The sequence below is a fragment of the Pteronotus mesoamericanus genome, unplaced genomic scaffold (assembly GCF_021234165.1).
Source record: "Pteronotus mesoamericanus isolate MK-2021 breed Mesoamerican mustached bat unplaced genomic scaffold, CSHL_Meso_final contig_177, whole genome shotgun sequence".
Lineage (NCBI taxonomy): Eukaryota > Metazoa > Chordata > Mammalia > Chiroptera > Mormoopidae > Pteronotus > Pteronotus mesoamericanus.
In genome coordinates, this window is record NW_026555073.1 from 852,244 (window position 1) to 869,858 (window position 17,615).

Genomic DNA, 17,615 nt, shown 5'->3' on the forward strand with positions numbered 1-17,615 from the left:
TATATTCACACAAACAGAACCAGCAATGTCTTGGAATTGGAATCTAGATCAAGGTTCTCAAAGGGACGACTACAGAGTTGATCTGTATGAAAATATAACTTTAGGAAAAACTGGAAAGGTATTTGATGGCAAATGATTTTGTTAATGTAACTTTTTCCTCAGAACACAAGTTTCTAAATTTTCTGATAATGGGTACATGAGTATTTGGAAGTCTCACTCTATGTGTTTCTATGACCCACATTTAGGTAGAAACACTGTTTAAGTCTTCTGTTCAAAGAACTAAATGCAATCTTTTGTTCCAAAAGCCTAAACGCATCTTATTCGAAAAATGTCTACTCATTCCCTAAGTAATTGAATTTGAAAACAGATTTGCTTGATGCTACATCTCATTGAAATTGATGTTGCATAATTGGGTAATTTGTACTAAGGATATTTAATGGAACTGTGTTTCATTTTTGGAAACTCATGTGAAAATTGGGTCAGAAGTCCCAACTTTACAAATCTCACTTTCTCCAGAAATCTGCATAATTCATAAAGATTTCCCCAACACTAGTTTCTCCTTAAGTCTTATGTAATGATCTTGACAAATCTGCATATGTGAAGGCTATATTCAGGAAATGTCTCCACCGGTAACATTATAGCTTGGAAGTGACTTACGGAGATACTACGATGCCTGCCTTTCGGTACCTCTGCTGGACTGTGGTCTTCCAATACATGCATAAATGATTCCTTACACAATTTCAAATATGAAATCGATTAGAGAAGAAATAATCCATGTCTGAGTAAAACACATACCGAGAAGAACTGAATGCCTATGGCACCAATTCTATCTGCTGGTGAAATATCCTAATATCGGGAACACAACCTAAGTTCTACAAAGTAGGTTCTTCACTGTGAACACTAGAATTCTCAATTCTCAAGTAACAAAGGGGCACTGAATATTGGAGAAATACAATTTTTTAGGAATTAAAAATAAACATATATTTGCCTATATTTAATCTGAAGGCCTTTGTGTATCATAAATTTTGAAAGGTATACTTGTATTTTTAAAAAGTGCTTCTATTTCTTTCAAGATTTAAAAATATCACTATATGCCCTGGCTGGTGTGACTCAATGGATTGAGCATCAGCCTGCAAACCAAAGGGTCACCGGTTCGATTCCCAGTCAGGGCACAGGCCTGGGTTGCAGGCCAGGTCCCCAGTGGGGGTTACGCGAGAGGCAACCACTCCTGAATGTTTCTCTTTTTCCCTCCTTTCCCCTCTCTAAAAGTAAATAAGCCTAAAAAAATAAAAATAAAAACAGCATTATGATTTAAAAATGCATAAATTTTTGCCTACTGGAATGAGAGTCTACTTAGGCAAAAGGAGACATAAGGTCCCCTTTCTGTCCTTATCAAGCCCTGTATTTATATCATGATGGCATTATAATAATCACTTATTTAAAAAAATAAATGCAAGTGAGGATATTTTAACTTTTGACTAATCTTTGATTGATATTCTTGACTCACAGCTTTCCTTAGGCCCGGGCCGGGAAGCTGTTTGTGACAAGACCGTCCCGGACATGCCAAGGTGGTAGATTCGATCCTGGGTCCACAAGCAACCAATGGGTTGCTTAAAAAGCCCCCCCCCCCCCGCCCCCGCCGCACCCTCACCCAAATTCCTCTCATTCTCTCAAAAGTTAAAAAAATGACATGGTCGCATGAAAATAAACTAGCAGCTAATTTGAGAAAATTGTCAGTTTTAACAACTGATGGATTCAATGGGGATTCTAAGTAAGTTCAAGTCTCCCCTTGCAGTTCAAGAGAATGTTAGTGATTAAAATGTGCGACATTTTATCCTTCTAGTATTTCTCACAGCATTAGGTATCAAGATTCTCAACAGAAACTAGAGCCGAAAGCTGCTATTTTAACTTAGGATTGTCCAAGCAAATCCATTAAAAATCAGAATTGCTACGTGCCTCTAGTCAAACCTGTCCAATTTGTATACAAAGGAAAGAAAAATGCAGCAATGTTTGATAAGGTAATAAGCCATCTATGATTTTCATTTGCTTACGTGGACTATACACTCTAACAAAAAAATGCGATTATCAAAGGTGAGAGCTTAAGTTTTAAACTAGACCTGTGAAGAGTGTGTGTCCTCATTTCCCAGGCTTTGACTGAATTGTTAATTACAGTGACTTTACAGATTGAATATTTCGCCTACCATTAAGATGTCCAGAAGAAAAAAAATACCTTAGTAGTCTATAATAAAGTTAATAAAGCTGAAAAATAGATTTATCTAAAAAGAAATAATAAAATATCCACGTGCCTAGTCATTATTAATACAGTTAAAGGATATTTCAAAAAGGTAAACAGAAATAAACGTCTGTCACTGTGGCTAAATATCCAAATACGGAGCATAGCAGAACCCCTCCTGTCTCACTAAGGAACAAAGGAGACTTTTGATTCATTTGCACCAACTAAAAACAGCACGTGTGTGTAGGGATTATCAAGCGTGCAAATAGTAATGATTGTGGGTAACAGTTCTTTCATATTTTAACCATTGTCATTTACTGTGCATGTGTTAAGTTTTGAGAATCCGCCTTTTCAAGTAAGCCTTTTCTGAAAGAAGAGCTAAGAAAAGGTTATGAGCCATTTTTGCTACCTTTCTTTTAACTGTTTGCAGCTTTACCTGTTTGTCTTCAGTAGCTTCTGAAAGGAGATTCTTCTATGCTTACTTTTTTGCCATATAGTTTAACATTTCACAATTTATCTGTGCTTTCCAAACAGTCATGCTATTAAAAAAATCTATACCTAGACATTTTCTCTGGAAATCAAGTTAAGTTAAAGACATTCAAATTATTTCTTAAAGAATGTAAGCTATGCAGAAGAAATATATGGGTTTGGTGAAAACAGAGGAAAAAAATATGGACAAATAACTGGCAAATGCTGTCAGGTCATAATGAAAACTCTTCAGGTGTTGAAATAAAAGGTATGAGCTTAGTTATGTCAAATAAATTTTCATTCAAACAAATCCAACCAGAGAAAATACAACTGAGGTTGCTGGCTTTTAGATGCTTTCCTTGCAAACCTGTTCATTTATATTTTGAAGAACAGAATGACCTTTGAAGGTGTGTTTGTTAAGCAAAAGGTTGCAACTCCATTTCATTAATCTATTAAAAGCCTAATGTGCTAGACATTTTTAGCAGGAGAGAAAACACCTTTAAAATAAACAGGGGAAATATTTTTCTGTAAATAAGAAAAGCATGTTTCATAAACTGGATAATGCATAGTGCTTATGGAACATTAAAACTTTACATTAGTGTGTTTTGGGGCCCTAAAGCAACAGAGACGTGCTATTAAAGTAGAGGTGACTATAAAACGGTTCTAGTATTTCTTTAAATCAAAATTCTCAGATTCAAGAGAAATCTATGTTGCAACTGTAGTCAAATTTCAGTGAAGTTTAAATTGCAGCATTCCAATCGTATGTAGAAGATGTACCTAACATTTAAGATACATTTCTTAAATATGTAATACTGACTTGTAAAATTTTGGTTTTATTCAGAAAAACGTGTCCATAAGTCAATAATTCTTTGATCTGTCCACCACTTTTGCTAGTTAATACACTTTTGTTTAGTATACGAGGCCTGTCCAGAAAAAGTCCACCCCTTATTAATATGAGAATGGTTTGTGGGACAACGATGTAACCCGGCAGCCAAGGAGAGTGGACTGGGATGCGCATGCGTGAAGAACGATGCCTTCACTGTACTAGTCAGTGGGGATAGTAGATGCCATTGAGTGAGCGTGTGTACTGTGTGGTCGTCGCCTTCAAAATGACTGAGTGAGGAGAGCAACGAATCTGCATTCAATTTTGCATGAAGCTTGAACATTCCTCTGTGGAAACTATTGAGAGGATTCAGAAGGCCGCAGCTACGGGCACCTGGTGACTGGCAGCTTTATCACAACGACGTGCCTGCTCACACATCCCGTGTCCTGCAGTTTTATGGCAAAACATCCAATCCCTCAGGTGACTCAGCCCCCCTACAGGCCAGGCTTGGCGCCTTGTGACTTCTGGCTTTTCCCAAAACTAAAATCCCCTTTGAAAGCGAAGGGATTTCAGACAGTGAGATTCAGGAAAATACGATGGGGCCGCGGATGGCGACGGGGAGAGCTGTGTAAGGTCCCGAGGAGCCTGCTTGGAAGGGGACGGAGGCTTTACGGTCCTATGGGCAGTGTTTCTTGTGCCTTATACCTTCCAGAAGTGTCTGTTTTTCCTAGTGCATGGCTGGATACCCTCTGGACAGACCTTGTACACACCACTATCCAAACCTGTAACGTACATTAATTGTAGCACTTTGGGACATTTCAGGCTAAATGACCGCCATGCATCTAGTTTTATCCTGTTTACATGGGCCCTTGTACTATGCTAGAAGCGTGACGGTACCACGCTGACCAGAGACACCCAGACTCTATTCCAGGCTGTCGCTAACTAGCTCTTGTGACCTTTCGTTTTTATTAAGTTACTTCAGAAAAAGTGCGTGTTATGCAGAAAGACAATTTCCCCAGTGATGGAAAAATATTCTGAGTGACCTAGAGATCCAAGGATGTTACCTGAGGTCCACAAACGTGCGCTTCCCTGAAATATCCTCACTGCATTTGGAGACAAGTCATCAGGAGAACAAAGGAAAATATTAACAGCGCACAAATTAAGTACTTTCATCAGAAGACTGCGCTCAGGATAGCGCTGCTTCGGTCCAATCCGCGTACACAATCATGATTTGCATTTTTCTGTAGAGACCTGTTAACCCAAACCTAGATCCCGTCTCCAAGAAATCTCTCTTTTCCTTCCTTTATTAAAGGAATTATGCCTGGCAGAGCTGTCAGGATGAGTTGTCTGCAACCAGGGTCCCCAGCTACGGGACATGGAACTGGAGGTGTCTCGTGACGAGTGTGATGAGCTACAGCAAAGCATTGCATTAATTCTGGACTGGTTTGCATCTTCATTTGGAATAAAAAATGAAACAAGAAAGCAAAGCAGGTGAAGAATAACTGCCCTGCGTAACTCACAGGGTTGTGGGGAGTGTTAGTTGATTCCACATGGTCTTCCGTCACATACAAATTCACACATTCACAGACGACTGGCAGGCTTTTTGGGGGGAAACTTGAAGGAAACATCACAATGAGGATGGCGTTTGCCTTTTACGCTCAGCAGCCCTTGGGCAGAATGTGTGTCATCATTTATATTTTTAAGCCTACTAATTTTCTCATGAGATTCATTAAAGAAACTAAACAGGGTTTGCTGCTCTGACAACAAAAGATATTTTTGTAATACCTGTTAATAATCTCATTCTTCCGAGGGAAAACAAAGTGTGAGCTCCCCGTGGGTAAAGCTAGTCAGCCCACGTGGTTAAGTACTATCAAGTATTATTCTCAGGGAAATGCGTGGCGCTGGACTGCAATTCAAAGGAAAGAGGAAAGAGAAACCCCAGAGCTCTCGCAGTTGGGGACCACACACCTTCTTTCCTTTCTCTCTACCCTGTATTCCAGCCAACCCAGAGCCATAAAAAATTTTCCTTTCTTCTCCCAAATACTGTCCCTTCCACCCACTCTCTCAAATACGTGTTTTATGTTCACAGAGAAAGGAACTTGGCTCTGGTTTCTGAGCCTATTTTAAATTAGAACCAAATACTCACTTTTCCCCCTAAAAAAGCCTTGGCAATTTATCCGTATGAGTACTCTGCTCTTGTTCAACTTCAGCCCATCCCTGTTTTAGTGCGCTGTGACTATTGTATCATTGTGTATTTGTATTTCAAACGGCCAAGGCCGGGGAGACTACCCTAATTAAGACCAAATTCCTATGACAAATTCAAAACTCTTCAAAGATTAAATATCAAATACATTGTTACATTTTTTCTAAATAATATTTGGAACTAAAATCTTAGTACACGCAGTGGCTGATGGAATGAGTATTTTTGGGGGGATCGTACGAGAAAAGATCTCGTGCTTCCTCACACTTAGTAGGTCAGAGAAAAAACCAACTTGTCTCTCTCCTGTCCAAATGGTGTAAGTATGTTTCACAACGTTGTTGTTTGATTGAGAGGAAATCAAGCCTGCAACACTCTACAATGCCATGAAAACAATTTTTAAATCTTAATGTAATCAGTTTCAATCTGGTAGAAGTGCCTTTCATAGTTACTGAAAGGTTCCATTTCAGGTAATTTCATTAGATTTGATGGGGGCTCATGATAACTCTTTGCTTTAAAATTGTTTGTGTTTTCAAAAACTCAGCTGTTTCCACTAACCACTAAAGCACGTTCTTGGGGGATTTAATTGCCGCCATTAGCGTGTGGTATAAGATGAAGTGTGATAGCGTTTTCTAAGGGAATATTAAACTTTGTTCTCACAGTGTCTCCCTATTCTTTAAATGATGACCCGTAAATTGTCAATCTTCATCTAGGAACATAATCTGAACTTGGAATTCTAATTCTGTTTTCTAATTAATATAACCGACTCTGTTCCTTACTAATGCTATTACTAATTTTCTCCTCTGATTGTATTATTAGCAATAATTAGTTCAAAACTTAATGTACATTATGTGGAATTATTTACTGGTTAATTGTTCTCACCCTTCACTGCCATGTCTTTAAAATCTTTACTAAAATTATATGACTTATGATTGAAATTATATCGAGTTAAACAATATTTTACTCTATTTAGTAGTCCCACTATTAACAAATATCATTCTATTAAGATATATTTATATTGCCTCTAAAACAGGAAAAAGAAGTGATTCAAAGTTATGTAGTTGAATTCGATTACTCTAATTGACAGTCTTGTTTAATATTTCTAATATTTGTTAGATTAGTCCAAGAAATTACATTTTTCCTTCAGTCGTCATGACGCAGAAATAGCCCAATTTTTTACATTGTATTCAATTTTATATAATTTATGAGTTCTAATGCCAAAGTAAATTAACTCAATTTTTTTTTTCTCATTCTGTCTTAAGGCATGAACAGCATATTTTCCTAGAACTGATATTTCTTCTTTCTATAGAATTTCCATCTTGAGTCTTTGAAAATAAAATGTGAAGAGATCTGTTAGTTTTCACTTTTTTTTTGGGTCGTTGTTTTGCTTTTCCACTTTTCTTGTTTTGTACACTTTGCGATTCCCCCTCCAAAACAAAGGCGTAAGACATTCTGGCTGCTACACCCGCCTCCTCGGGCGCAAGCGAACAGTCTATGCTTAACATTATTAAATAATGTTAAGAGTAATGAAATCCAAGGCGATTCTGGCAGCCGCCCAAGTTCATTTAGCACTTACAAAAAGACATTTTAATCCAATTGGCTCCTTTGTTTCCTGGGCTCCTCCAGTTGCCACCAAACGGGCTCTGCTGTAGCCTAGTCCGTTCACGCCACAATTAGGACAGCACTCCCAGCCTCCCGAAGTGACACCTTTCTCAGTGACGGCTCCACCCTCGCCAGAATCACACCTGCCTTGGGACAAGCACAGTTTAAAGACTAAAACCTGACTTCTTTCAATAGCTGCTTTCGAACCTGTCTGACTTTGAAACTAGTGACCACGTTGACGACAATAAATGAAGCAAATATACGACACCCTGTACCGAGTCTCTCTCATTGGTGGTGGTGGCGGTGTCACCTGGAGCCATGTCAGAAACTAAAAAAAGAAATACATTCAAATTAGGTAAATAAAATTGCGCTGGTCATTTTATCCTGAAATCCGAGCAATTAGCCAATCATTTCCAGTATTTCGCAAACAACTATTTTCAAGGATCCATAGTAGGTTAAATTGCTCGGAATTTTGGATCAGGAAAATGCTTGTAAAATGTCAGTAAGCTATTGCTATTGCGTGGCCAACTGTTTTCTTTTTTGAAATGGTACAATTATACGTATATAGTGCTTATAAATAGATGTGACTATATAATGAACAAGCACCTTATTTTTTATTCTGAACTACAGTTTTTCAACGAGATGGTTATACCAAACATTAAAACCAAGTTTAATATCCGTGGGCAATTGTAATTCATTTTAATTTTCAAAAATGTCACCCTTTGCAAAATAGCTCCACCAAATCCTTTCTCTTGCCTCTGTTACTTTTCCGCTCATTTCATGTGGTTCAAGCTTATTTACCACACTAGGAATCTGGGGTTCACTCTGGTTTGAGAGGCTGAATTTCGGGCCCCACCTAGAATCTTCTGCATCACAATCTACATTTCAACAAGATTCCCAGATGACTGGTGTGCACATCAAAGTTTCAATCCACAGGGATAGATGATAACTTCCTAGAAACGGAATTTTAAAATAAGAAGTCATTAGCAGCGAAGGCGATTGGTTAGAAATTGTGCTTTGGCTGTTGGCTATTTCTGTAAGCGATGGCCTTACATATGCAACGGGAAGGCATTCTTTTGGAATCCTAATGGAGCCAAGGCTCCCTCCCTCAAATAATCTCAATAATCAAATAATCTCACCACGTTATAAAATAACCAGCATATAGTAACACTGCTTTACCTCCTGGGTATTAAAACCAAGTGGATGGGCAAGAAGATAACACAGCAAACGGACCAAAGTTTAGGGAATTAACTTTCAATCTTTCCCCAAATATATCAAGCCCTCAGGAAGATGTAAATTTTAGGCTTTAGTTAAATATGCATTTGTAAAAAATAAAACCATCCTTCGAGGAATGTGTATTTCTTGCCATCTTAAGTAAATGGGCTTTTCAAGTCATTTTTTCAAATTATATTTGATTGATCGTGCTATCGCGGTTGTGCTGATTTCTCCCCCTTCGCCCCCTCCACCCAGCGCCTCCGCCACCTCATTAATGCTGTGATATATTGGTTTGTTCTCTTGGCCTTCATGTCAATACTGCTTTTGCAGCTTTTATAACATAATATGCTTAATACGGTTGTTTTTAATCATCTAAATCCAAAACAGTGAGGAACACGTAGTATTTTCTCTATCTGACTCAGACTGGGAAGTTGCCCAGGGTAATAATGCAAAGAAAAACGTCAGTCTGGAGGCCGGGACCTTCCTCGGTCCAGTGTGATATACCAGCTGGCAGACGACTTGTTGAATATAATTTAATGCGACTATATATTACTTGGTTGTTGTTGCTGCTCATAATTTTTTGCCCAGTCAGAATGTAAGCTTCTCAAAGCAAGTATTCCCTAAAATTGGTTTAAAGGCCGCCCTTCGCAAGCCAGTCTACCCTCCACATCTCAAGTACTACAATGCTGGACAAGCAATAGGCTTTTAGTTATTGATGGTTAATGGATTAACGCAGCAAAACCGGTAATACCTGTAGAACCAAAGGAAAAGGAAAAAAATGCTGTATATGCCTGCTGTGTTTTTGTGAAACATTGCGTAAATTCTTTCTTATTTGAAAGCGCCTTGAAATAATTTGCAGTATCTTCACTTTTGGGAAAAGTGTACTCCAGGAAAATGAAGTTAGTTGCCCAATATCACCCTCTAGATACTAATAAAATATAAATCATAAAATAGTTTGTGTTGACACAATTTTAATAAACCTTCTGCTCTCCCTTCCCATATGAACAACCGTTAGATAAAGGAGTTTATAAAACTAGCAACAATAAATAATGATTTGCATGTTGGGAACCTAATGTCATTTTGGTTGATATGATACAAACTTACATGCAATGGATTCCCAAAAACAAGTTGCCGCAAAGAAGGCATGTCAAATACCATGTGATTTCACTCCTATGTGGAATCTAATGAACAAACTAACAAGCAAAACGGAGACAGACTCATAGACGGGGAGCAGGTGACAGCTAGTGGGGGCGGGGTCTGACGAGGCGGAGGGGCTGAGCAAACAGGAAAAAGGACTCGTGGACACGGAAGGCAGTGTCGGGATTCAAAAATATATAAAGATTAAATCAAAAAAGATGACACATCAGAAGGACATCTGACATTTTAAAATCTTTGGCAAATATGCCTTGAAATAAATCGCATATAAAAATACAGATGTCCTGAAAGAAAAATGAACTAGGCTGTAACACTAAATATTTGCCACATGAAGTAAACTTCAACTTCACGGAGGGTCATTATGTTGAATTATGTCATAAGTTGAATTATTCTTATAAATGAAATAGGAGAAATATATGAGCGTCTATGTGTAGCATTAAATTTCAATAGTCCTGCCATTGTATCACGCAGCTTGTGCACGGTTAGTGCACAGACTACTTAGGAGGACAATATGGCACAAGACACCAGCTAATTGATACACTTAAATACTTGAATATACTCATCTCAGATTGTTATTTTTTTAATCGAAGAAGTATTTGTTTTTCTTTTTCTTCTTTGGGTTTTACATTCAGAAGTTTGAGAATATGCATTCAAAGAAACGAGAGGGGAAAAATAGATATAACCATGCCTTCTTCCCTTTCGCTCTTCTTTCTCTACTCAGTCTTTTATGAGATTAAAATAATGTATTTACTTGTAAAATTATGTAAGATATAGGATACTGTATAAATTAAAGATATTAAAGAGAATGAATTAAGACAAAAAGTGCGCTGGAAAACTTTGTTTTCATTTCAGAGGACAGTACATGGCTGGTAAAAGCATTGCAAATCTCAATTTGCATTCTAATCACTTAAGGGTTTAAAAATGAAATGAATTTCCATATAGTTTAATTAAAATCCATCAATAAATTAGCTTCATCTTGCCATGCTGAAATATATTTCACATTAATAAGATAGTTGTATTGAGGAGAGGAAAATCCTCTCCCAGTATTTTTTTTTTCTTTTTTCTCTCCTCTTTTTGTTTTCTCAAGCCTACACAGCCTCGATAAAGTGATTAGGCGGAAAAAAAGCCCACTATTTCAGACCTGGGCTGGACATCACAAATATAGCCATTGTCGCCCTCAGCTTCAAATTTTATTACAGTGATTTGATGTTTAATGTGTTAAGTCCCTGATCAGTGGAGAATTTTTAGATAATAGCAGCATCTATGATTTCTGCCAAGTCAGCCTTCTCATTGAAACACCCTAATTGAAAAAGACTATTCATATTTTTACCGTTTGATAATGAGAATACAGTCTTTCCACAGGTGTAACCAAATCTCAAAAGATACTTTTCACCCTCAAAGACCTTTCTCCGTGTGACAAACCTGTGCTTTACAATCCGTGTCGGTATTGAGGGACCAGGGCATGTCGGTCATTTGATGATTTTTCTCCTAACAAAAGATGGGCACATTTTAGGGACAGCGCCTTCCAAATGAACTTCTATTGGACAATAACGCCATTTCAAGTAGGATCGGGTTAATTTAAACGTTGGAAGCTGGTCTGAGACATCAAGGCATCTTAGCTAGTTTTCTTCCTTCTGGATACTGAATGGTCAATAAACTCTTCAGATAATAGAACTCTGCTCAGATAATGACACATAATTGGGCATGTTATAATAGAAAGGCAATCCAATTATATGTACTTACATATTTTATTCTTCCCAAAGGTAAAATTTCCATGTGGCATTGATAAAAGGTGCTGCCTATTTTTATGGCAAGTTCTTTCTTCCCTTCCCTATCCGTAGTGATGTTCAGTCAACTCCACAACCTGAGAACTGCCCGCTCTCTCCACACCCAAAAATAGAACTTTCTAAGAATGCAGTAAACACACAAACAACAGCAACACCACCAGGGTTCCGTTGCCTTTGTCCATTGAGATAGTCACTGTGCACGTCGGCGCGAACCTTCTCTGACAAGGTCTTAAAATCCTGTGCGCAGGAGGCTCTGTCTAAGGGCGTTACCTTATACAAATATTTTAATGTGGGCCAGTGTGACAATCCCACAAAGCAAAAAGCAGAGAACGAAAAGAAGGAACTTTTACTGGAAACATAAGGAATGACCCGCTAGAAGAACAGGGGACATAGCGTCGGAAGTGTCGTGAGAAATTCAGGAAAGTTGGACTTACTCCCCGATGTGCAATATTTAAACCCTTAGTTGTATCCGAAGAAAAGCAGACATTTGCAGGCATCATAAAAAAATCTAACAAACCTAAGGAATTCCACGATAAATCTTGTTTGAAATAAAACAGCAAAAGGCACGCACAGACAGCAAGAAATCTCCTTGGTGAGGAAAATGTGGCAAATTTGTGAGTTTGAGTTGATGTCCAGGTTCCTTGGTTCCTTCCCCCTCCCCCCACCCCCTTTTCTCTTTTTAAGCTGCTTCGAGGTCACTGAAGGGGAAGCGGGGCCAAGGTGGAGGGCAGGGAAGGACCAAATGCAATGGAAATGAGCAGAGAAATTACTAGGTGGGTAAGGCAGGGAAGGCAGATTGACAAGAAGGGGAGAAACAAAACAGAGGTGTTTTGCTAGTGGCTGAGAGAGGAAAAGGCCAAGGTGCTGGTGATGTGCCTCAGGCAAGTGTGGGGCGAGCTGGCCGTGCTGAGGGCGTTTCCTGCGTTGGCAGAAGACTGGGACTTTGGAAGGCTGGGTGGGGAAGGCGAAATGAGTACAGTATCAACTTATTAGCAACTTGATGATTGGGAGTGAAGACACCAACAAATGTCCTTTCTATTGTGTGCCACCAACTGCCTCATGTTCTCATCCTTGTTTTTTGTTTTTTCAGATTTATTTTTAGAGGGACAGGAAGGGAGGGAGAAAGAGGGAGAGAAACGGCAACATGTTGCCTCTCGCGCACCGCCAACTGAGGACCTGGCCTGCAACCCAGGCCTGTGCCCTGCCTGGGAACTGAACCAGTGACCTTTTGGTTCACAGGCCGGCACTCAACCCACTGAGCCACAGCAGGCAGGGCACACACCCATTTTATTGTTTTTAACGTACACACTTTAAACATCTTCAAAGGCAGTCTATGTCTACCGAATAAACACATACTTCTAAGCTCCATAGTGAAGCCCTGGCTAGTGGGGCTGAGTGGATTGAGCGCCGGTCTGAGAACCGAGGGATCGTTAGTTCGATTCCCAGTTAGGGCACATTCCTGGGTTTCAGGCCAGGTCCCCAGTAGGGGGCGCACAAGAGGCAACCTATCAATGTCTCCCTTCCCCAATAAAAATAAATAAAACCTTTAAAATAAACAAACGGCATAGTAGGACATCAGACCCCAAATATCCTTCCTTCCTTAGTTGTGCCAGGCTCTCTTCCAGGTCTGCTTCCTGGGTAGGCACCACCTGGGGATGCCTATTTGTCAAAGCCAAAGACACACACCCTCTTTCTGAACCTCTCTCATCCTCTTAGCACAAATTCATTCCTCTCCCACATCATGCTCAATGAACGCCTTATCACAGTGCGTCATAAATTCCCAAGTCTCCCGGCTCAGAGGCCCACGCCACGCGTTCACGTTCCCTTCTGTGTTCCTGGCCCAGTCCGTGACCGACTGATGTTTGAGGATTCTTTGGTGAATACATAGAGGACACCTTTAAAATAGGTGAAGAAAGATTTTTGGAGAAAATTAGGTTTCACAATTTCAGCCCCTGAATAATACCCCTTCCCCTTAGAAAACGCTGGCAGCCGTTAAAGACTGGTATTTCATCAGTGGGGTGTAGATAAATTCTCCTTCAGGGTGTGCCTCCTTTCCCTTCCCCGAGCAGCTCGTCAATCCTGGCTAAAGGCCCTTGTGGGCTGCTCACAGAGAGGAGGAGAGTTTTGTTTTATAAAATCAGTTACCGGATTTCTTCCTGCCACCAGTGGTCTGTAAGCTCTCAGGAATTTCTATCTTCAAACAAACATAAAAGTTTTTCCACATCGAGAAGAAACCGCGTGAAACCTGCAATCCCTTCTGCCAGGGCTTCCAGCTGCCAAAAGCCACCATTACCTGGAGGGTTCACCAAAAGCTCATTCAGGTGATGCAAATTTTCAACTCTTAGCACATGATTGCAATCTAGGAAATGCATGTGTGTTTGTACTTGGTCTGAATGTCCTCATTCCAGTATTTCAAAGGCATAGCAACTTTAAGTTCGCAGCCTTTGTTGATTTTGTATATATATAAATATACATATTTACTCATTCTAAGGGAAGCCTTCCATCAAAGAGAAACCCCAGATTTACAAATCAGAGGAATACTTTGCTCCTGTTCAGTTTTCCCCAAACCGCCCAGCTGCCTGCAAATCAAAATACAACCGGAAGGTCAGCCAGTCCCAAGGCCAAGTTGCGCCTCCCTCAGTCCCCTCCCCTCCCCTCTTGCCATGTGCAACCTTCTCCAACTGCGCCCGCCGTGCTCTTTCTCCCAGAGCTTAAAAAAAAAAAATTTGTCCGCAATCAGGCGCGACAGATGAGCCTCCGATTCGGGAAAGCGGAAGTCGTTCCTTCAAAGATAAAGAACAGACTTAGAAGGGAAGCCGCAGCGGGCTTCAGTCTCGTGCATTTCGTCTCTTTCAGTGACTGCGCTGCCTTACGGTACCCAGTGCGGTGGCCCCTTCCCTGCGGCAGCAGCTCCTACGATTTTTCTGTCCGCACCTCCCAATTTGCACCCCCTTTCACTTATGGGGGCTCCCCACACTGCGCCATCGCTCTGGGGCGTCCCCATCCCCCACCGCACCATTGGGAAGCCGACCCTCTGGCTTCTAGGGACCTTTGTCGCAGGCTTCATGTCCCCCTTCCGTTTCACCAGGGCAGGGGAGAAAACTGGAAATTTCGCACTGGTGACTATTATGTCATCTGACGAACTTGCCCTCTAAAATGCCACTAAAGAAGTCGAGTCACAGTGAATCGTGAAGGTGCAAGCTAAAAGGACCAGAGGGCGGGGCGGGGCAAAGGAGGAAAGGGGTCGAAGCCCCAAAACCTGCGTCTGATCCGCGAGTTCGACATCGGCCCGGCCCGCAGCGGCCTCCGGTGCATCCTCCGGGGACCCGAGGGGCTGGAAGGCGGGGCCCCGGGTGCGAGCGCGGGAAGGGCTGCCGAAAGGCCGGAACGGCGGCTGCGCGGAGGGCGCGCGCCGCGGGGAGGGCCGCCCCGCGCTCGGGCCAGGCCGTCCCCGACAGCCTCCAGGCCGTCGGGCCTCACAGGGGCTGACATCATCGGCGGAAGGAGGGGCTGCCGGCGCCCGGGCGCCAGGAGATCGGGCGTCTCGGGCCTCCCCGGCGGAGGCGCTCTCTCACAGCGCGGCAGGCGGGCGGCGGGCGCACCGCCGTGGTGGCCCGGCTCAGACCGCGGGAGCTGCGCGCGGCCGGTCTTAATTTAGCAAAAGGCGCAAAGGTATCTTTAGACCTCGGCGCGTCCATCTCGGTTCCTTCTTCAACACCTCCCGCGCTCCTTCCCAGGAACCAGACAAAGGCAAGAAAGGGGAACAGAGGTACAAATACCGTCACTTGGACTTGCTTTCAAATACGCCCCCCCCCGCCCCCGCCAGCACATGCCAAAGGACAGTCCTGAGGCTGATAATCCGGCCGTGATTGTGCGAGTTTATTTCAAACAAGAGGGTGGAATTCCATTTACTCTGTACCTAGTTCACAAGGCTCCCGCAAGCACCTTTTTTCAATCCCACGTGTATTAACCTTTCCGGGGCGAGGGCCGAATTGCTTTACTCAGACATCTCCGGTGTCCTGCTCAGTGTTTAGCATTGTTCCCTGCACGCTCCGCAGGTTGTTCCTTTGCTCCTGCACCAGCTAAGAGCCTGCTAGCCGATCCTGGGCACCATTACCACCTCCCCATGTTTCCTGCCTCCTTCCCCGCCCACCTCGATTGCACACACTTTCTTCCGCACACTTTTCCTTGTACAGAAACAGGTCCCCTCTTAGGCTTAAATCCCATCTTGGGACGTTCCGACACAGGGTGTTGCTTTGGTTTTGTTCTTTGTGTTTAATTTTCTGCTTTCTTTTGTCCTAGCCCCTTTCCCCTCATATGCTTGCTTTGTGGACGTGTGCCGCAGTGGCGCAACTTTTGACTCCCAGCCCCGCAGCCCACATTTAAACGGAAAGGCACCCGGCTTGGACATGCAGGGGTCCGCGCGCACACACGCAGTCCCCTCGCGCAGCCCGGAGCCCCGCACCCCAAACCGCAAAGGCGGCCAAAGCAGCGAAGCGCAGATTTCTTTCTTTTTGGAGGCCAAAGGACCGCTTTCAGCTGAGCTCTAAAAGTCCTTCCTGAGGGGAGGGAAGGAAGTGGTTCCCAATCTGCACTCTCGGAAAGGCGCATACAGGCCAGCCAGGTCTCCAACGGAGGGAGACTTTTTCTCTAAAGTCTCTGAAGAAAAAAAGAGACCCATGCGTGGCTAAGCGCTGTGGAAAAGTCACCTTTTCCGAGGGCGCTCTTATACAGAAAAGGGAAGGGGCCGTTTTATGGCCACGCGCTTAAAGAAATAATTCCTTTGTGGCTAGACGAACTGGTTTTCCATTCGGTCTCAGTAAACGCCATTCACTTACGGGATAAGATAGACATTTATGGGCAAGGGGTGAAAAGTCATTTCTAAAGAGACAGAGAAACCCTCTCACATTCCCCCACGCTCTTAAAAAGTATTTTTTTTCCTTTTTCTCAATGAGAAAAGGATGCCGTTTTCGCTTTCCCCCCCCCGCTACGCGATGGTAAGGAGTTCCTTTAAAAAAAAATCCGCACAATTTTACACACCTACCATGCCCATGCACGTCCAGCAGGTGCTGGCTGAGCGCAGCCCGGTAAGTAGGGCGGGAAAGCGAGCGCCAGGCGGAATGGCAGGGGAACCCTGCGCGCTCCCGGGCGCGCTGCGCTGTTCACCGCTCTGGGCCAAGGGTCGGGTCCCCGAGGGTTTGAGTCACCCTGGCAAAGATCCAAACCCCAACCCTCAGAGAGGAGAGCACAGCGGGGCCCCGCCGCGCGAGATCCGAGGTGGGCGCTGCGCTCCGGGCATTACCGCTCCTCGGACCTCTCCGCCGAGCTAGCCGGGGAGGGATGTGCTCTTTTCTCAGCACCCGCGCCAACGTAAAGAGTTTTTGTCAGCCTCGCTGACGCTGGCTGTATCTGTTCAAGTGAAAAGACCTTTCTGCACCGTCAATGTCGGGGAAATTCATGCGCGGACACTTTTCTCATAGAAGTGAGTTTTCGCAAAGTAACCAAGCCAAGCCCAGCGGTGACAGCGCCCAGAAGATGCTCTACCTGCGCTCTCTCTTACACCTCCGGGAAAGAGATGGGGGTAGGGGGAAGGGAGAACAGCAGAAGCGTCTTTAAAAGCACTCGGGTCTCAGTCAAGCCCAGGCAGCAGGAAGTCGGGGAGCACTGAGTGCGGGACTCACACGTCACATGCCGCACTCGGCTCTGGCACCCGACCCGATACTTACCCTGTGATTGTAGCCTCTATAGAAGGAGGAGGTGGGAAGAAAAAAAAAAGAGAAAAAACTGCGGCTCCAGAGACTGCGATTGCCGTAGCGGTCTTTGCCGCCACAGCTCGCAGTCCGCGGAGCAGCCGGGGGTGTGGAGGTCGCTGCAGAGGTGGTTCGGGCTGCCCGGGTGGCCTGGGCTGCCTGAGCTGCCGAGGTCGCCGCTGGCACCGCCACTCAGCGCGCTCCGTTCAGCCTGCTTTCCGCTCTGCCACGCGGGCCGCTCGGTGTAGCTCAAACGCTCAACGGCTCAGACACACAGCTCCTGCCGCTCTGACAGTTCGCTGACTGCACGGAGCCGGGCCGAGCCAGCCCTTTTCAACGGCGAGTGGGAGGGGCTAGAGAGAGGGAGGGAAGGGGGACGGAAGGG

General features: G+C 43.3%; 1 protein-coding gene across 1 annotated transcript in view; it reads right to left on the minus strand.

Annotated features, from left to right (window-relative positions):
• PCDH11X (protocadherin 11 X-linked) overlaps positions 1–17,291 on the minus strand; it is a 376,452-nt gene extending 359,161 nt beyond the window's left edge. The window contains exon 1 of the mRNA XM_054566617.1: positions 17,207–17,291. The gene's annotated coding sequence lies outside the window, so the exon portion shown is untranslated. The remainder of the gene's footprint in view (positions 1–17,206) is intronic.
• Between the last annotated feature and the right edge of the window lie 324 nt (positions 17,292–17,615).